This window comes from Lathamus discolor, chromosome 12 (genome assembly GCF_037157495.1).
Source record: "Lathamus discolor isolate bLatDis1 chromosome 12, bLatDis1.hap1, whole genome shotgun sequence".
In the NCBI taxonomy this organism is placed as follows: domain Eukaryota; kingdom Metazoa; phylum Chordata; class Aves; order Psittaciformes; family Psittacidae; genus Lathamus; species Lathamus discolor.
In genome coordinates this window covers 15,334,377-15,347,597 of record NC_088895.1, presented here as the reverse complement: position 1 = coordinate 15,347,597, position 13,221 = coordinate 15,334,377, and the positions used below count along the sequence as shown (strand labels likewise).

The window sequence follows — 13,221 nt, the reverse complement described above, 5'->3', positions numbered from 1 at the left end:
AGAATCTAAGAGAAGCCAAGAGAGAAAAATTGAAGAGCATACAGGAAAAGGGAAGAGAAATTTAGAGAATCTAAGAAAAGGAAAAGAAGAGACTGTAAGAGTATACCAGCAAATAAAACAGAAGGGAATCTAAGAGAACAATATGTAAGCAAATATAGAAGAGAGACAGGAATAAGTGAAAACACTATACACTGTAAGACAATATAGGAGAAAATAAGAAAATGTAGGACTACAAAAAAAGGGAAGAGAATATAAAAGAGGGAAGAGACTCTTAGAGAGCAAAAGAGAAGGGAATATAAGAGAAAGGAATATATGAGAAGAGACTATAAGAGAATCTAAGATAAGGGAAGAGAACGTAAGAGGAGAGAATTTAAAAGAAAAGAGAAGGGAATAAAAGAGAAGAGAATATAAGGGAGAGGAAGAGACTAAGAGAATACAGGACAAGAGAAGAGAGTAAAGAGAAGGGAATAGAAGAAAATGTGAAAGGATACAAGAGAAGGGAGAAGAAGAGAATAGAGATTAGAAAAGACTAGGAGAATGGATGGAAAGAGAATATAAAAGAATCTGAGAAAACAGAACCAGAAGGGAAAGGAAGAGACTATAAGAAAATGGAAGAGACTAAGAGAATAGAGGAGAACAGGAGAGAAAAGAGTACAAGAGACGGGAAGGGAAGGGAAGACAGACGGGAAGGGAAGAGACTGTAAGAGAGTATTAGAGAAGACAAAAGCAATGTGCTCCTGGCTTGATAAGGTCTTTATTTTTTCAGGACAACTATCTGACTTCATTAAAAGCAGGAATCTTTAAATATAAATAGTCTTGTCTGTCGTGGAGCTCCAAACCTTTGCAGCAGTCATCCAGCTGTGAGAGGCAGCTGCACAAAGGGAATCCTTTCTCTAAGGCGAGCAGCTGAGCAGCAACCTGTTATAGCCACCCATCAATGTCTAGCTGCGTGGCGACATGAATGCCACCAACGGAGCAGATAAGCTCTGGCACCAGCCCCCGAACAGGAGGGGACGCTGCTGCCTGCACGGAACGCAGAGGCAGAGCGCTTGCTGCGTGTGCACTGAGTAGCAAGAGTTTTCCATTCACATCCCCAGTGGCCTTACCTCTTCCTCCCCTGCCACTTTGCCGTGCTTCACTGCGGCACCCGAGGACCCTGTCCCTATACGGCTGGGTTCGTGAGCACACCGTGCGCCGGGCAGCCCGCATCACCTGCGGGGCTCTGTGATCACCAGGCTGCGGCAAAGGCAGCAGTAGAGAGGGGTCCCTTGGAAATGTGCTGTCTGCCTGCAGGCACCGCGCTGTTACGGCACCTCCTTGAAATCGGGGGCTAAATACACATCTCTGTCCTCTCGAGTGGTGCCCGGGGCTGCCGGGAAAGCGAATCTGTGGACTAGGCTCCGTGTGTTCTGGTCTGTGAGCCCCCCGTCAGCTGTGGTACAGCGGAAGTCCTGTCACTGTAAAATGTTTGGCAGATAATTCCCTTTAGGGAACTAGAAACCCGCACTAATGCTGCGTGCCTGGCAGGCTAGGAAAGGTAGATACATTTGGGGTTACGCACACGAAAGCTCTACACCCTGCTGCGGTTCAAGTGCCATTGTTCCTATAGGCAGATGGCAAAGCAGCCTCAGGCCTCCTGCTGGGCTCAGGGGTCCATCAGCTGCACCAGAGGAGCCTTGCTTTCAGGACGTGACACTCGCTATGCTGGTAAGTGACCAGTTCAAATAGGCTGAAATGCAAGCGAATTTGCCCAGAGCTGGGTGTTACTCCCACTGGTACCGGCACCTGTGGTAGCAAACATTTAATGAGAACCACATGCTGAGCAGACCTCAGTATTTCAAACAAGCCAGTTTCCCCTCCCTGGCTGCATTACACTATGTTCCTCCAGATGAACTGAACCTCATGTCAGCAAAGCACTTTAGCTCAAGGTACCAAAGATGAGCTTCAGCAAGGGCACAATCGCACCAGACACACCAAAGAGCGTGAGGAGGAGAAGCCCTTCCATAAGAAAGAAGGGTAGCTGTGGCTTTGGGGTTTTAAAGAGACCCTCAGCAGCTGCAGGGAAACACCTGCATGCCCTGGGGTTCTAACCATAGGATCACAGAATGGTTTTGGCTGGAAGGAACCTTTAAAGGTCACCTAGTCCAACGCCTCCCCTGCAACGAGCAGGGACATCTCCAACTACATCGGGGGGCTCAGAAACACATCCAGCCTGGCCTCGGATGTCTCCAGGGACGGTGCATCCACCACCTCTCCGGGCAACCTGTGCCAGTGCTTTACCACCCTCATTACAGAAAAATAATGGGACTGACCTGCAGTGCCCGGCTCTCCCTCCCTCTGGCCCTTGCCTTCTCCTCAGCAGTGCAGCTCCTCTGCTGCAGAGCTGGGATCCCCCTCAGGAAAATCAACTCTGAGCCCTGAAACTGCCCCACGAGTCTCCGCCCACACAAGCAGGTCAGGATAGCAACGCTTTGTCAAGTTGTCACGCACATCACCTAGACGGAAGACATCGTAAACAAGGACAACACACAGGGACTCCCATCGGGTTGGAAAGACTGCATGGGTACTAATTCAACAAAGACAATACCAAGAGCTGTAAACTCTGCTGGCAGTACCCAAATGTCAAGAGGAAACTGGGGAGCTGCATTGTTACAACATCCAACAGGATGATGAGAAAAATAGTGGTAATTCCCCGCAGAGCTACAGCAAAACAGCCTGCAAGCAAACCGATTGCTGCTTAGGCAAAAAGCAATGCAATGGTCTCAAATCAGGAAAGCAAATCAAGCTGAGATTTCCTGTGACAATGCTTTCAATTACATGAATGTACTTGACTGGAAGGGAAAAAAACTTCTTGAATTAAGCACGCAAGCAAGTTGAACAAAATAATTCCGTCCTTGTTCAAGCAGAGGACGTGGTTTTGCTCTGATTTACTGGCCCCAGGTGTTTCTATAGGAGGATCTAGATCTGTCCAGCTGTTGAAGGGACACTCTGCATTTATGCCAATGTAAGAGGAAACAAAGTCCTGCATCCAGATCTTGGGCCCCAACTCCAGAGGGACGTGGAGCCGCGCAAGTGAGCCAGAGGAAACCATGGAGATGCTGAGAAGGCTGGAGCACCTCTGCTCCGCAGCCAGGCTGAGAGAGATGGGCTTGTTCGGCCTGGAGAATAAAAGGTTCCTTAAGGGGGGGAAACCTTAGAGCAGCTCCAGTGCCTACAGGGGCCACAAGAAACCTGGAGAGGGGCTTTGGACAAGGGCGTGTAGGGACAGGCCAAGGGGGAATGGCTTTAACCTGCTAGAGGGGAGACTGATACGGGCTCTTAGGCAGAAGTTCTTCCCTGTGAGGGTGCTGAGGCGCTGGCACGGGGTGCCCAGAGAAGCTGTGGCTGCCCCATCCCCGGCAGTGTTCTAGGCCAGGTAGGACACAGGGGCTTGGAGCAAGCTGCTCTAGTGTGAGGTGTCCCTGCCCGCCTGTGGGTAGGGGTTGGAACTGGATGAGCTTTAAGGTCCCTTCCAACATGAACCATTCCAGGATTCTGTAAAATGCAGAAGCGGGGAGGGTAACTACAGGCAAACTACAGACCAATTGGTGAAAGCAGAGGGTAAATGGATTTCCTCTCTTGGCAACGTCCGAGGAGCATCTGCTACAATTACCAGACATACCTCCGCTCTCCTCCGTTGCTTCCCATTAGCAGAAACTTCTCTTTTCTTTTTGGTCTTGCAGCTGAAAGAAAGAGGTTAAAAAATCTTCTGGAGCTCCCGAAAGGGGCTGTTCCGGCACGCACAGTGTCCACGCGAGAGCACACTGCTCTGAAACAGAAGGGTTCTTTTATTTACCTTCTTTTATTCTAACACGGGAAACAAGTGATTCAAAAAACACCCCTTTTATGACCAAATGAGCCCTTGCATCCACTCCCAGGGTCTTCTGAAGCAGTTCCGTGGTTAGGGTGGTGTCATTACCGCTTTCAAGGGATGCGGTGACAGATGAGCCTGAAAGAACACAGGTTTCAAGAAAAGAAAAGAACAAAGTGTTGTGCCTTAGGTCACTGTATTTGAGAGCTGTGAACAACAGCAGCAAGGGCAGAGCAGGCAGTTTCCAGATTTCTTTATGCTGTTTGGAATCAGCGAGGAAAAGCCCCTCACCTAAGCGCTGTGGCCCTCACCCAGAGCTCTTCGACCCCAGAGGCAGTGTGTCCGCTCACTCTTTCTGGCTGTGCTTCCCTGCCAGGTCAGCTCGCTGCCCAGGGCCTGGCCAGCAGCGCCCACGGTTGCATTAACACCCCCGTGAAGTACTGCCCTGCCCAAGTCTAGTCTCCTACCTGTGCAGCATACATACTAAATCTTTGCTGACAGCTACCCATCCCTTTGAGAGGGAAAACCACGGCTGTTGCCACACATGTGGCAGGTTTGAGGGCAGGCGATGCAGAAAATGCCACGCTGTACACCATGCTTCCCGCCCTGTTTTCTTCTTCTTCTCCTCCCTCTGCTCAGTCCAGGTCCCTTCCCTCACACTGAATGAAGGTCCTCATTCTGCCTTTTAAAGTACGTTTTCAAAGAGAGCGAAAGAAACCAGACACAAACTGTGCCTGAACTGAAAAATCATCCGCTGCTTAAGGCGGCTGTGTGAGCCTTGTCGCCCTTGCAGCTGTCAGCAAGTACACTGCTATTAACTACCCTTGGAAAGCAAAAGGCTTAGGGTCCCCGTTAGCCCGTTCGCCTTTACGGTGTGCTGTCAATGCTCACGACGGGCATCACTTACGTGTCCAGGCGAGAGGGGTTCAGCAAGGAAGACACCTTCTGCTTTCAGGAACAGCACAGAGGGCCTTCAAAAACGCTCTCTCCTGTAGGATCCCCTTCTGGGCTTCTGCATTTCACTGGTTATAATGAATGCCTGTTCCAAACAGATTACCATAAAAATGTTCCTTACTTTGAAGAGAGACAAAGGTTGAGCCGTATCAACCCGTTCTCCTACCGTTAACCCAGAAAGCAAACTACTTACTTGTTTTGCAACCCCTGTCACGTTCCTGGTTTCTGCCTGTTGACATGGGGCACCCTGCCCAATTTCCAGTGAGCTCCACTGAAGTTGTCTACTCTGAAATACTGAAAAACAGTAATGTGTTTGTGTCTGTGGCCTCCTGGATAGGCCTCCTAGGATGGCAAATAAAACCTGCTGTTGAGATACCATTTGCTACTGTTTCGTAACCAAAGAATTTCAGAGCAATTTCTCCTTCCCCAAGCTCAGAGTGTTCTACTCCAGGAAGGACCACAGGCAAGGCACTCTACTAAATAAACTAAACAGCTTCCATGGTTTCAGCCCAGCCAGCAGCTAAGCACCACACAGACAACCCTTTACTCCCTGTCGATGCCAAAACCAGTGTAAATGTGCTCAACCATTTATAGTTAGCATTCCTACACAGAGCCAAGCTTGCTGCATTTAGAGCTGTGTGGAGTGAGTGTTTTTCTCTTGTAGGACGCAAACTGAGGCCTCCCACTGTTCGTGTTCTACATTAAAAACATTAAGTGTTTCTTTTTCTCATTGTCAACTAGAAATCTGTTGACGTCGCAATCCCAGTCATCGTGAAGTCATGGTTTTTGTTGTTTGCGCTGACTTCTAGGAAAACAAAAAAGGAAGCATTTTTAGCAAGTGATAATAAAGCTATGTCATAGTATTATACCTAGAAATAAACTTTCATTCATCGCCATTATACATCAGAGACCTCTATGACTAATGCTAAACTTATACCAGAGATTGCGCAGAGAGACTCAGCTAGCACGATATAAAAGCTGCCTTACAACAGGCTACTTACACTGTAACCCAAAAACGAGCAAGCAACTTCCTGATTACCTGAAGATGCAGACGCTACCTGGGACAAACGTGATTATCTGCTTTACATGCCAAGCTATAATGATGTTTGTTAACGGTGGGTTTCCGACACCCGCCTTCAGTCAGAACAAAACCTCAGTTCCGTGAGTGCTCCCAGTAAATGGAACAGCACCTTTGCCACAAGAAACCATGCAACCTGGCCCACGACAAACTAGCAGCCATCACACAGCACTGCAATAGCAAACCAGGAGGAGAGCGACACTGCGATCCACGCATCTTTCCGATTTCCTTGCACAGGAACCTCGCTCGCAATAGGAGGGAGTGGCAGCCACAGTCCATCAGAGCTCCAACAAGCAGGGCCGGACCACTGCATTCTGCTAATGCTTCAGCAAGACAGAACCTCTCTGTCCCTTGAAAGAAAAGATGCTGGCAATGGCTTAAACTTTAAATGAGGAAATTGATGCTGCAGTAAAAACTCAGGCTGTGGGGAGCGGGGGGGACGCAAATAAGATGCAAAAGAACACACAAGGAAAGCAATCCGGATTCTTGCTTCTGTGTGAGCAGCCATCAAATGCAGCAGTTTGGGCCCTTCTAAGCAGAAAAGGCAGGGGCTGGCATGAGGCATTATTTCACTGTGTTGATGCTGTGGGAGTAGGAAGACGGCTAGAGTACAGACAGACCTGCAAGGCAGACAAGGCAGAGATCTTGCCCGACAGAAAAAGGAGGCAGGAAGCCCATCAAACCTGTCTATTAGCAAACCGTACCAGGAGCACAAGAAAACCTCACGAGAAGGGCTTTCTTTGGCCGAGAAACAACCTCAAGCAGGACACCAGGCAGAGCTTACAAGGGAAGGAAAAACGACTGTACAAAACACAGTCAAATCTTAGAGATTAAGAAGTACAAAGATCAAACAGGTCTCAGCAAATTCCTCCCTTAGACATGACAAGTTACCTACAAATTACAAGCAAAGAAGTGAGATCACCTAGTACTGCTGCTGCTGCTAAAACCAGCAAACTTGTCCAGGTATGGCCTGAAAACCACCCTATTGCTTTGTCACAGCTTTCAGTAAGGATGAAGAACCCAGAAAGTCCAGAATTTTAAAGGAATTGGCACATGTAATCTCACACCAGCAACAAGGCTTTTAGGTAAGTCAGACAAAACAGGGTCGGGGGCAAAGACCACCAAACAGAGCCCCAGCTCTTCGTACAGGTGACGGTTCCCAGCAGTGTCCCCAGACTACCCCGACGGAGAGCTGCCAGCAAGGAAGGGAGGAAACAGCCCACGTCACCTGCACTGTGCCACACGGCGACAGCGCTCACAGGGCTGAGAAAGGCCGAGAACTGCTGGGGCAGGGGACACCACCAAGTGAGCATCACTGGCCCGACACAGAGGGGATAAAACCTGCAACTGGATGGAAGAAAGGAGCCATAAGGAGCTGCAAGAGCCTAGAGGGTAGCTGGTACGGAGCCGAGGTGGAGAAAAGAAAAGCACGAGGAACCTGACCCAGTGCTGTCCAGGAGTCACACAAAGACCCAGGAGCCACACCAGGAGCCGCACAAGGTCTCTGCAGGTAACACTTATTCACAGCTTTGCCTCCTGGTAGCTGGTGCTGAGTTGCTCTGACATATCCTGGTGAACACGACCATCACGACCAGCTGTTTTGCACCCGGTAACATGGTATGTCCCTCCCTTGAAGCCTCACCAGGCCCACGGGAGACACAGCTGCCCTTGTCTGGCGACCACAGCGCCAAGCTGCAGATGGGAAGCATCGCACCAAAGAGATGTTATGAGCTCAGCTCCCTTCGGGCTTCATTTTGCCTGCTCATGGTCAATACTGCTAGTGATTGCCTCGATACAGACACCAGGAATGTGTGGACAACATCTGAGGATGATGCAAAGCGCTTTCTGTACAGTGATGAAACTTTCACAACCCAGGAGCTGGGGGACTCGGAAAACTGAAGTACTAACAAAGACCATGACATGAAAATGACAGTGGTTGGGGATCAATGAGCTGGGCGTACTAAGTCAGTAACTAATTTATAAGCTTCCACCAACAAGCAGCCTAAGAAAGGCAAAATCCGTCCCTGGAAACGCAAGAGAAGCGTTTAAACCAAGCTCTATGCCGAGCATACTCTAATGACAAGGAATTAATCTCAAAGGCTGGTTTGTAATGCACAGACAGACAATGCACAAACACTTCTGAAGCTGCTTTAAGACAACCTGGGAAGTGGGAAGGGGAAATGCGCTTGCCCAAGACAGCAGTTCAGGGTACTGCAACCCCAGAGCAATCACAACGTCAGCAGGTACAGGGGCACAGTGCCACGTGTTCTCGGCATTGCTGGTGGAACAGAAATATGGCACGAGAGAATTACCGTGATTCAGAAGTGACGCAAAGACGCGACGTGAGAGAAGGGAGGAGGGAGGGGATTGGGTGTTGCTAGGAGACGGCGGTGAGGGTGACGCCTGGTGGGGAGAACGGGCATTGCATAGAGCCCCATAGGGCCCGAGGGAGCCCCAGAGAGACCCATAGAGGCCCCGGAGAGACTACAGAGATCCCACAGAACCCCATAGATGGGTCTTGCGCCCTAAGCCTGCCCCATAGCGCACCTTGTGGAGCCCCACAGAGAGCAACGCCAGGAGCAGGAGCCCCCCAGCAACCCCCCTAGCATGTGGGGCAGGAGGCTGGGGGCCTCCGAGTGCTCCAGCTGGGTCTGGAGCTGTGGGGCAGAAAGAGGGGGATGGGGGGCTGCCCCATAGAGACCCCAAAGGGACCCATAGAGCCCCACAGAGACACATAGAGCCCCACAGAGACCACATAGGGAACCCCAGAGACCCCATAGACCCCCCATAGCCCCGCACAGACACCCACATCCCCACTGGACCCCATTAGCCCAGGAGGGGGGGTGGTGTGTCCTTGGCTGACCGCCCCCCCGCGGCCCTTTACCGCCCCCTGCAGGCCACACTGCAAATCCCTGCCTGCACCCCCCATCGACACCCAATGGAGCCCCATAGCGCTCCACAGACGCCCCATAGCGCTCCACAGACGCCCCATAGCGCCCCATAAACACCCATAAGCCCCCTTGACCGCCATTTCCCACCTCCTTCATCCACCCCATAGTGAAGTCCTCCCCGACCTCAAAGCGCAGCACTTCGGGGGGGCTCCATGGGGCCCATTTGGCACTGGAGCTCCTTACACAAGGCCGCGGCGCAGTTCTATGGGGCACAGATGTGGGACAGAGCTTATGGGGCCCACAGAGCCCCATAGGGACCCACAGAGACCCTCAGTACATCAGGTAAGCAAAACCCAGACATGCGTTACTGCGAGACTCGTCAGATATAGCACTGCATCTATAAAAAAGCAACAGGTTGAGACTTTAAATCATTCAGCATAAACAGAGCAGCCCTAAAGCGACCCAGTCTGGTAGCTCGATGCATCTCCTGCTACAAGCACCTCCCAAGACAGACTGAGATCTGGATCAGCTCCCTCACAACGCTGTCTCTGCATCCAGAATACCAAGCATTTATGAAGAAACCTGATGGCTACTGCAGCAAGGCCGGCGTCCAAACCAGGGGAAACCAGGGGAGCAGCAGCAGCAGCTGCAGTCCTCACTGACAGTCTCAAGGGAAAGGCTGCGATGAGCTGGCTGGGGTCCCCTAGGGCACAACGCGGCAAGGTCTATTTGCAGAACAAAAGGAGGGCAATGAGCCCTGCCCCTGCTGCCGCAGACCTGACTCATTTCATGGAGGGAGAATTTCAGGCTCCAGATCTCTCAGCACCTTCAAGCTCCAGTGAACAGTCTCATTTCCAAACCACCCGCACGTTTAGATCAGAGGAAAGAAACAGGGAATTCCGTGGCTGCTTCCTAATCGGGTGTTTCCACCTCCGCCCCTTCCCCTGCCAGTGAAGGCACAGTGTGAATTAAGGACCTCCGGGTAACCCCCGCCCCGGGTCTTTACTCCCCCCAGTACCGAGCCCCTGGCGCTGTGAGGCTTCCCGCGCGGGCAGCCAGCGGGCAGGAGCCGCCCCTCTGCGCCCGCCCAAGGCACGGACGGACGGGCGGGCCGCCGGGCCCGCTCGCCTCCCCGATAACCCCGGCGCGCTCGGACCTCAGCTGCTGCCGCCGCTGCCGGGACCCGGACCCGGACCCTGCCCGCCGCCATGCTGCTCCCGGGCGCTGCGCATGCGGCACCGAAACGGCGCGCGGAGGGACCGGAGCCGGCGCGCCAACACCGGGCTGCGGCCACGAGCACCCCGCGGGCATGCCCGCACATCAACCCGCAACCGCGGCGGCCACCACGTGACACGGGCCACTTCCGGGGACAGCAGCGGGGACAAAGGGAGCACCACAGCTCATGCGCGGAGCCCGGGCTGCAGTACCGAACTCTGGACACAAGATGGCAGCAGCGAGACACCCGGGCGCCACACCGCCCCCCCCAGCCCATCATGGTGTGGTCGTTATGTGATCGCTATGGGGTCTGTACGAGTCTCTACCGATTGCTGTGCATCTCTGCCACAGCTCCTTGATGCAAGACTACTTTCATCACGTTGACAACTGATTCATAACAGATATCTGAAAAAACAACTGCAAAATTACCACCGAGATGCTAAAAAGCAACTCGGTTAATAACCACACAACCTTTTATCGCCAAAGACTATTGATGAGCCCAGAACCTGTAACCTCCATCCCAAGAAAACGCACAAGATTTGCCTCTAATCGTAGTACACACAGACTTGCACTACAGATGCTCCACCTGGCCCAACTACTGACCATGAGCAGAGCAACTCAAGGCAATCACACACACACACAAAGAACACTACAGACTCTGAGAAACCAAAATAAGAGAGAAAAATCTGAAGAGGTAGACTACCTCCCAGATGGAACACTACATCCACCCAGATCACCTGCACAGCCGCAAGAGCAACGCAACAGGGCTCCTCAGGAGACTGAGAACAAAGTTCAACATGACCATGTGTTTCCAAAAACAACCACAAAACCTGACATGATGGACATGCAAAAAGCATGAAGACCCATGAGCACGACCCAAAATTCAAGACCCAAGAGCATGAAAATGCACAGACTATGTCCTAACCAATGAAACGGGATGCCAAGATAACAGAGATACGAAAGCAGCCTGGAGACACTCAGACACTCTGGCTCAGACACTGACTCTTGATATACTATCACACCCACTCACAAGCAGACTCTCTGGCCCTGACTCATTAATTACAAGCTTATTCCCAGAGCTCTTCTGTCCATTCACACAGATCACGAGGAGTAGACAGCTACACTGATTATAGAAACCCACCACCTACGTTCCAGAGCGCAAGAGCTCCAGCTAAAAGAAAACTAGAGACAAACAGAGAACTCTCAACTAGTTTATTAACATGGGATACTATAGAGATAGTGAAGGATACTTCTCATGGTTGCTTATCTTACTGTCATGGGTTCTTTTTGGCACCCAACGTGGAGCTCGAAGGGTTGAGATAACGACAGATCTGACAAGATTAATAGTAAAACAACCGTGGTGGTTTATACAAGGTCAGCCATAAATCACGCAATTGCTCTCTCACTCCCCCCCCTTCTTGCCCTCCCCCTACTCCTGGGGGGACAGAGAGGAGAACCGAAAAGAATGCAAATCCCACAAGTTGAGTTAAGAAGAGTTATTAATTAAGGTAGAACACAAGTCACTACTGCTACCACCAATAATGATAATAATAAGGGAAATAACAAGGGAAGAGAATACAACACCTCACCACCAGTCGACAGATAACTCGCCTGCCCCCCAGCCAAACTGAGCACCAACCCATACCTCATCCAACCCTGCAGTCTCTAGCCCTTCCAGGTAACTCACAGTTAGATCCTGGGCATGATGTGCTGTGGTATGGAATACCTCTTTGGCTAGCTTGGGTCAGGTGTCCTGTTCTCTGCTTCCTCCCGGCTTTCCCTCCTCCCTGGCAGAGCATGAGGATCAGAAAGTCCTTGCTCAGACTAAAACATTTGTGTTATCAGCTCTGTTCCCAGGCTGGAAGTCAAAACACAGCGCTGCACCAGCTACTAAGAAAGAGAAAAAAAGACTGCTACTGCTGAACCCATGAGAACACACTTACGAACCCCAAGGACCCTGTGAAGACCATACACAAACCAGCTCCGAGAATCATCATGGCCGTGCGAGGTGGCAGGCTCAACCTTAGCGGGCGTCCCCGCGCAGGCAACGGTCGCCTGGGTGGGATGAGCTTCTGCCTCCCTCACACGGCATGAGGCTCGGGCTTCCATACTCACAAACGGGCACACTCATTGCGACGCAGGGGGCCAGCCCACATCGCAAGAAGTGGCCAACAATATCTGGGAAGGTCTGCAAGGGTCAGCACTTTTCCAGGCAGTTCTAAAGCACAACTTCCCGGGCAGGCACCAAAGCCGGACTTTTCGGGAAAAGCCCAAGCAGTACACCACAAGAGGGAGCCAAAGAGAACTAACAGTACTTGCCCATCTTGGTGTGTTTCACCACGGACCATTATTTCCTATTGTCCCCGACACAACACCCCAGACTCTGACCATTTACCTCCAGGCACCCTCTACTGTGTCCTCAGACATTCTGGCTCAAATACTACATTGGAATGCTACATCTCAAACCCCTTCCTGCCACTCTGACATTGTCCCCCACGCCCTCACCTCCGACAGGAGACCCTCTACTTAGCGTGCGTAGTGCCATGCGTCTCGAGGCGGCCTCACTGCTCGGAACTCCCACAGCAGATGACAGCCATGTTGCTGCCCTTGCCAAGTTGCTCTTCATCATCTGACAGAAACAAAAAAAGGGCAACACGTTGTGCTGGCCGTCATCTCCAGCATCCCAGCCATCTATGCCAGCCTTTCCTGTAACTCTACTTCGCCTTTACATTATGCTCACCTACTCCCAATCTATTGCAGAATACAATGCTGGGCTTCTCCTGCACTCTAGGACCTAGGAGCACAATAGAAAGAAATGACCATGGTGCTTGTAGAAAATGACCAACCCCACAACCATTATTGTTACCTCTCCGACTCACCTCAAATACTCATCTGACTCCAGAAGTAGAACGCAAGACCTGCAATAACCAACACTACTACTGAACCCTTTGCCATGTTATTCTCAGCTCTTACTCACCACTCACGCAGACAGCCTTCTCACAGCCCTCCTCAGCTGGCAGCTTCACCTCTCTTGATTTAAGTGTGGCACCTAAAAAAGAAATGGAAACAGGCACTCATGGAGAGAAAAACAGAAGCTTTGGCCGACCCTGAAATAAGTTGCTACTGGGGTGTTCCAAGCATGGCTCACCTTGACTGAGTCATCTGAATGTTATTTTTCAGCTCGAGTGTAAGGATGAGTTTGAGCCAGGGAATCTTAGCCAGGTAGTCAGAAC

At 51.2% G+C, this 13,221-nt stretch overlaps 1 long non-coding RNA gene across 13 annotated transcripts; it reads right to left on the bottom strand.

The window, feature by feature from the left end:
* Nucleotides 1-735: 735 nt before the first annotated feature.
* LOC136020946 (uncharacterized) lies at nt 736-13,195 on the bottom strand. 13 transcript variants are annotated; one of them, XR_010615605.1, is made up of 10 exons: nt 13,137-13,195; nt 12,966-13,061; nt 12,729-12,782; nt 12,494-12,617; nt 11,676-11,775; nt 4,998-5,098; nt 4,758-4,889; nt 3,836-3,988; nt 3,291-3,722; nt 736-3,158 (listed from the first exon to the last, which is right to left on the bottom strand). It is a non-coding gene; the product is annotated as an uncharacterized LOC136020946 (long non-coding RNA). The 13 variants fall into 13 exon arrangements; XR_010615606.1 differs by having other exon boundaries at nt 12,966-13,037; nt 13,137-13,180; XR_010615602.1 differs by having other exon boundaries at nt 12,966-13,179.
* Nucleotides 13,196-13,221: the final 26 nt, after the last annotated feature.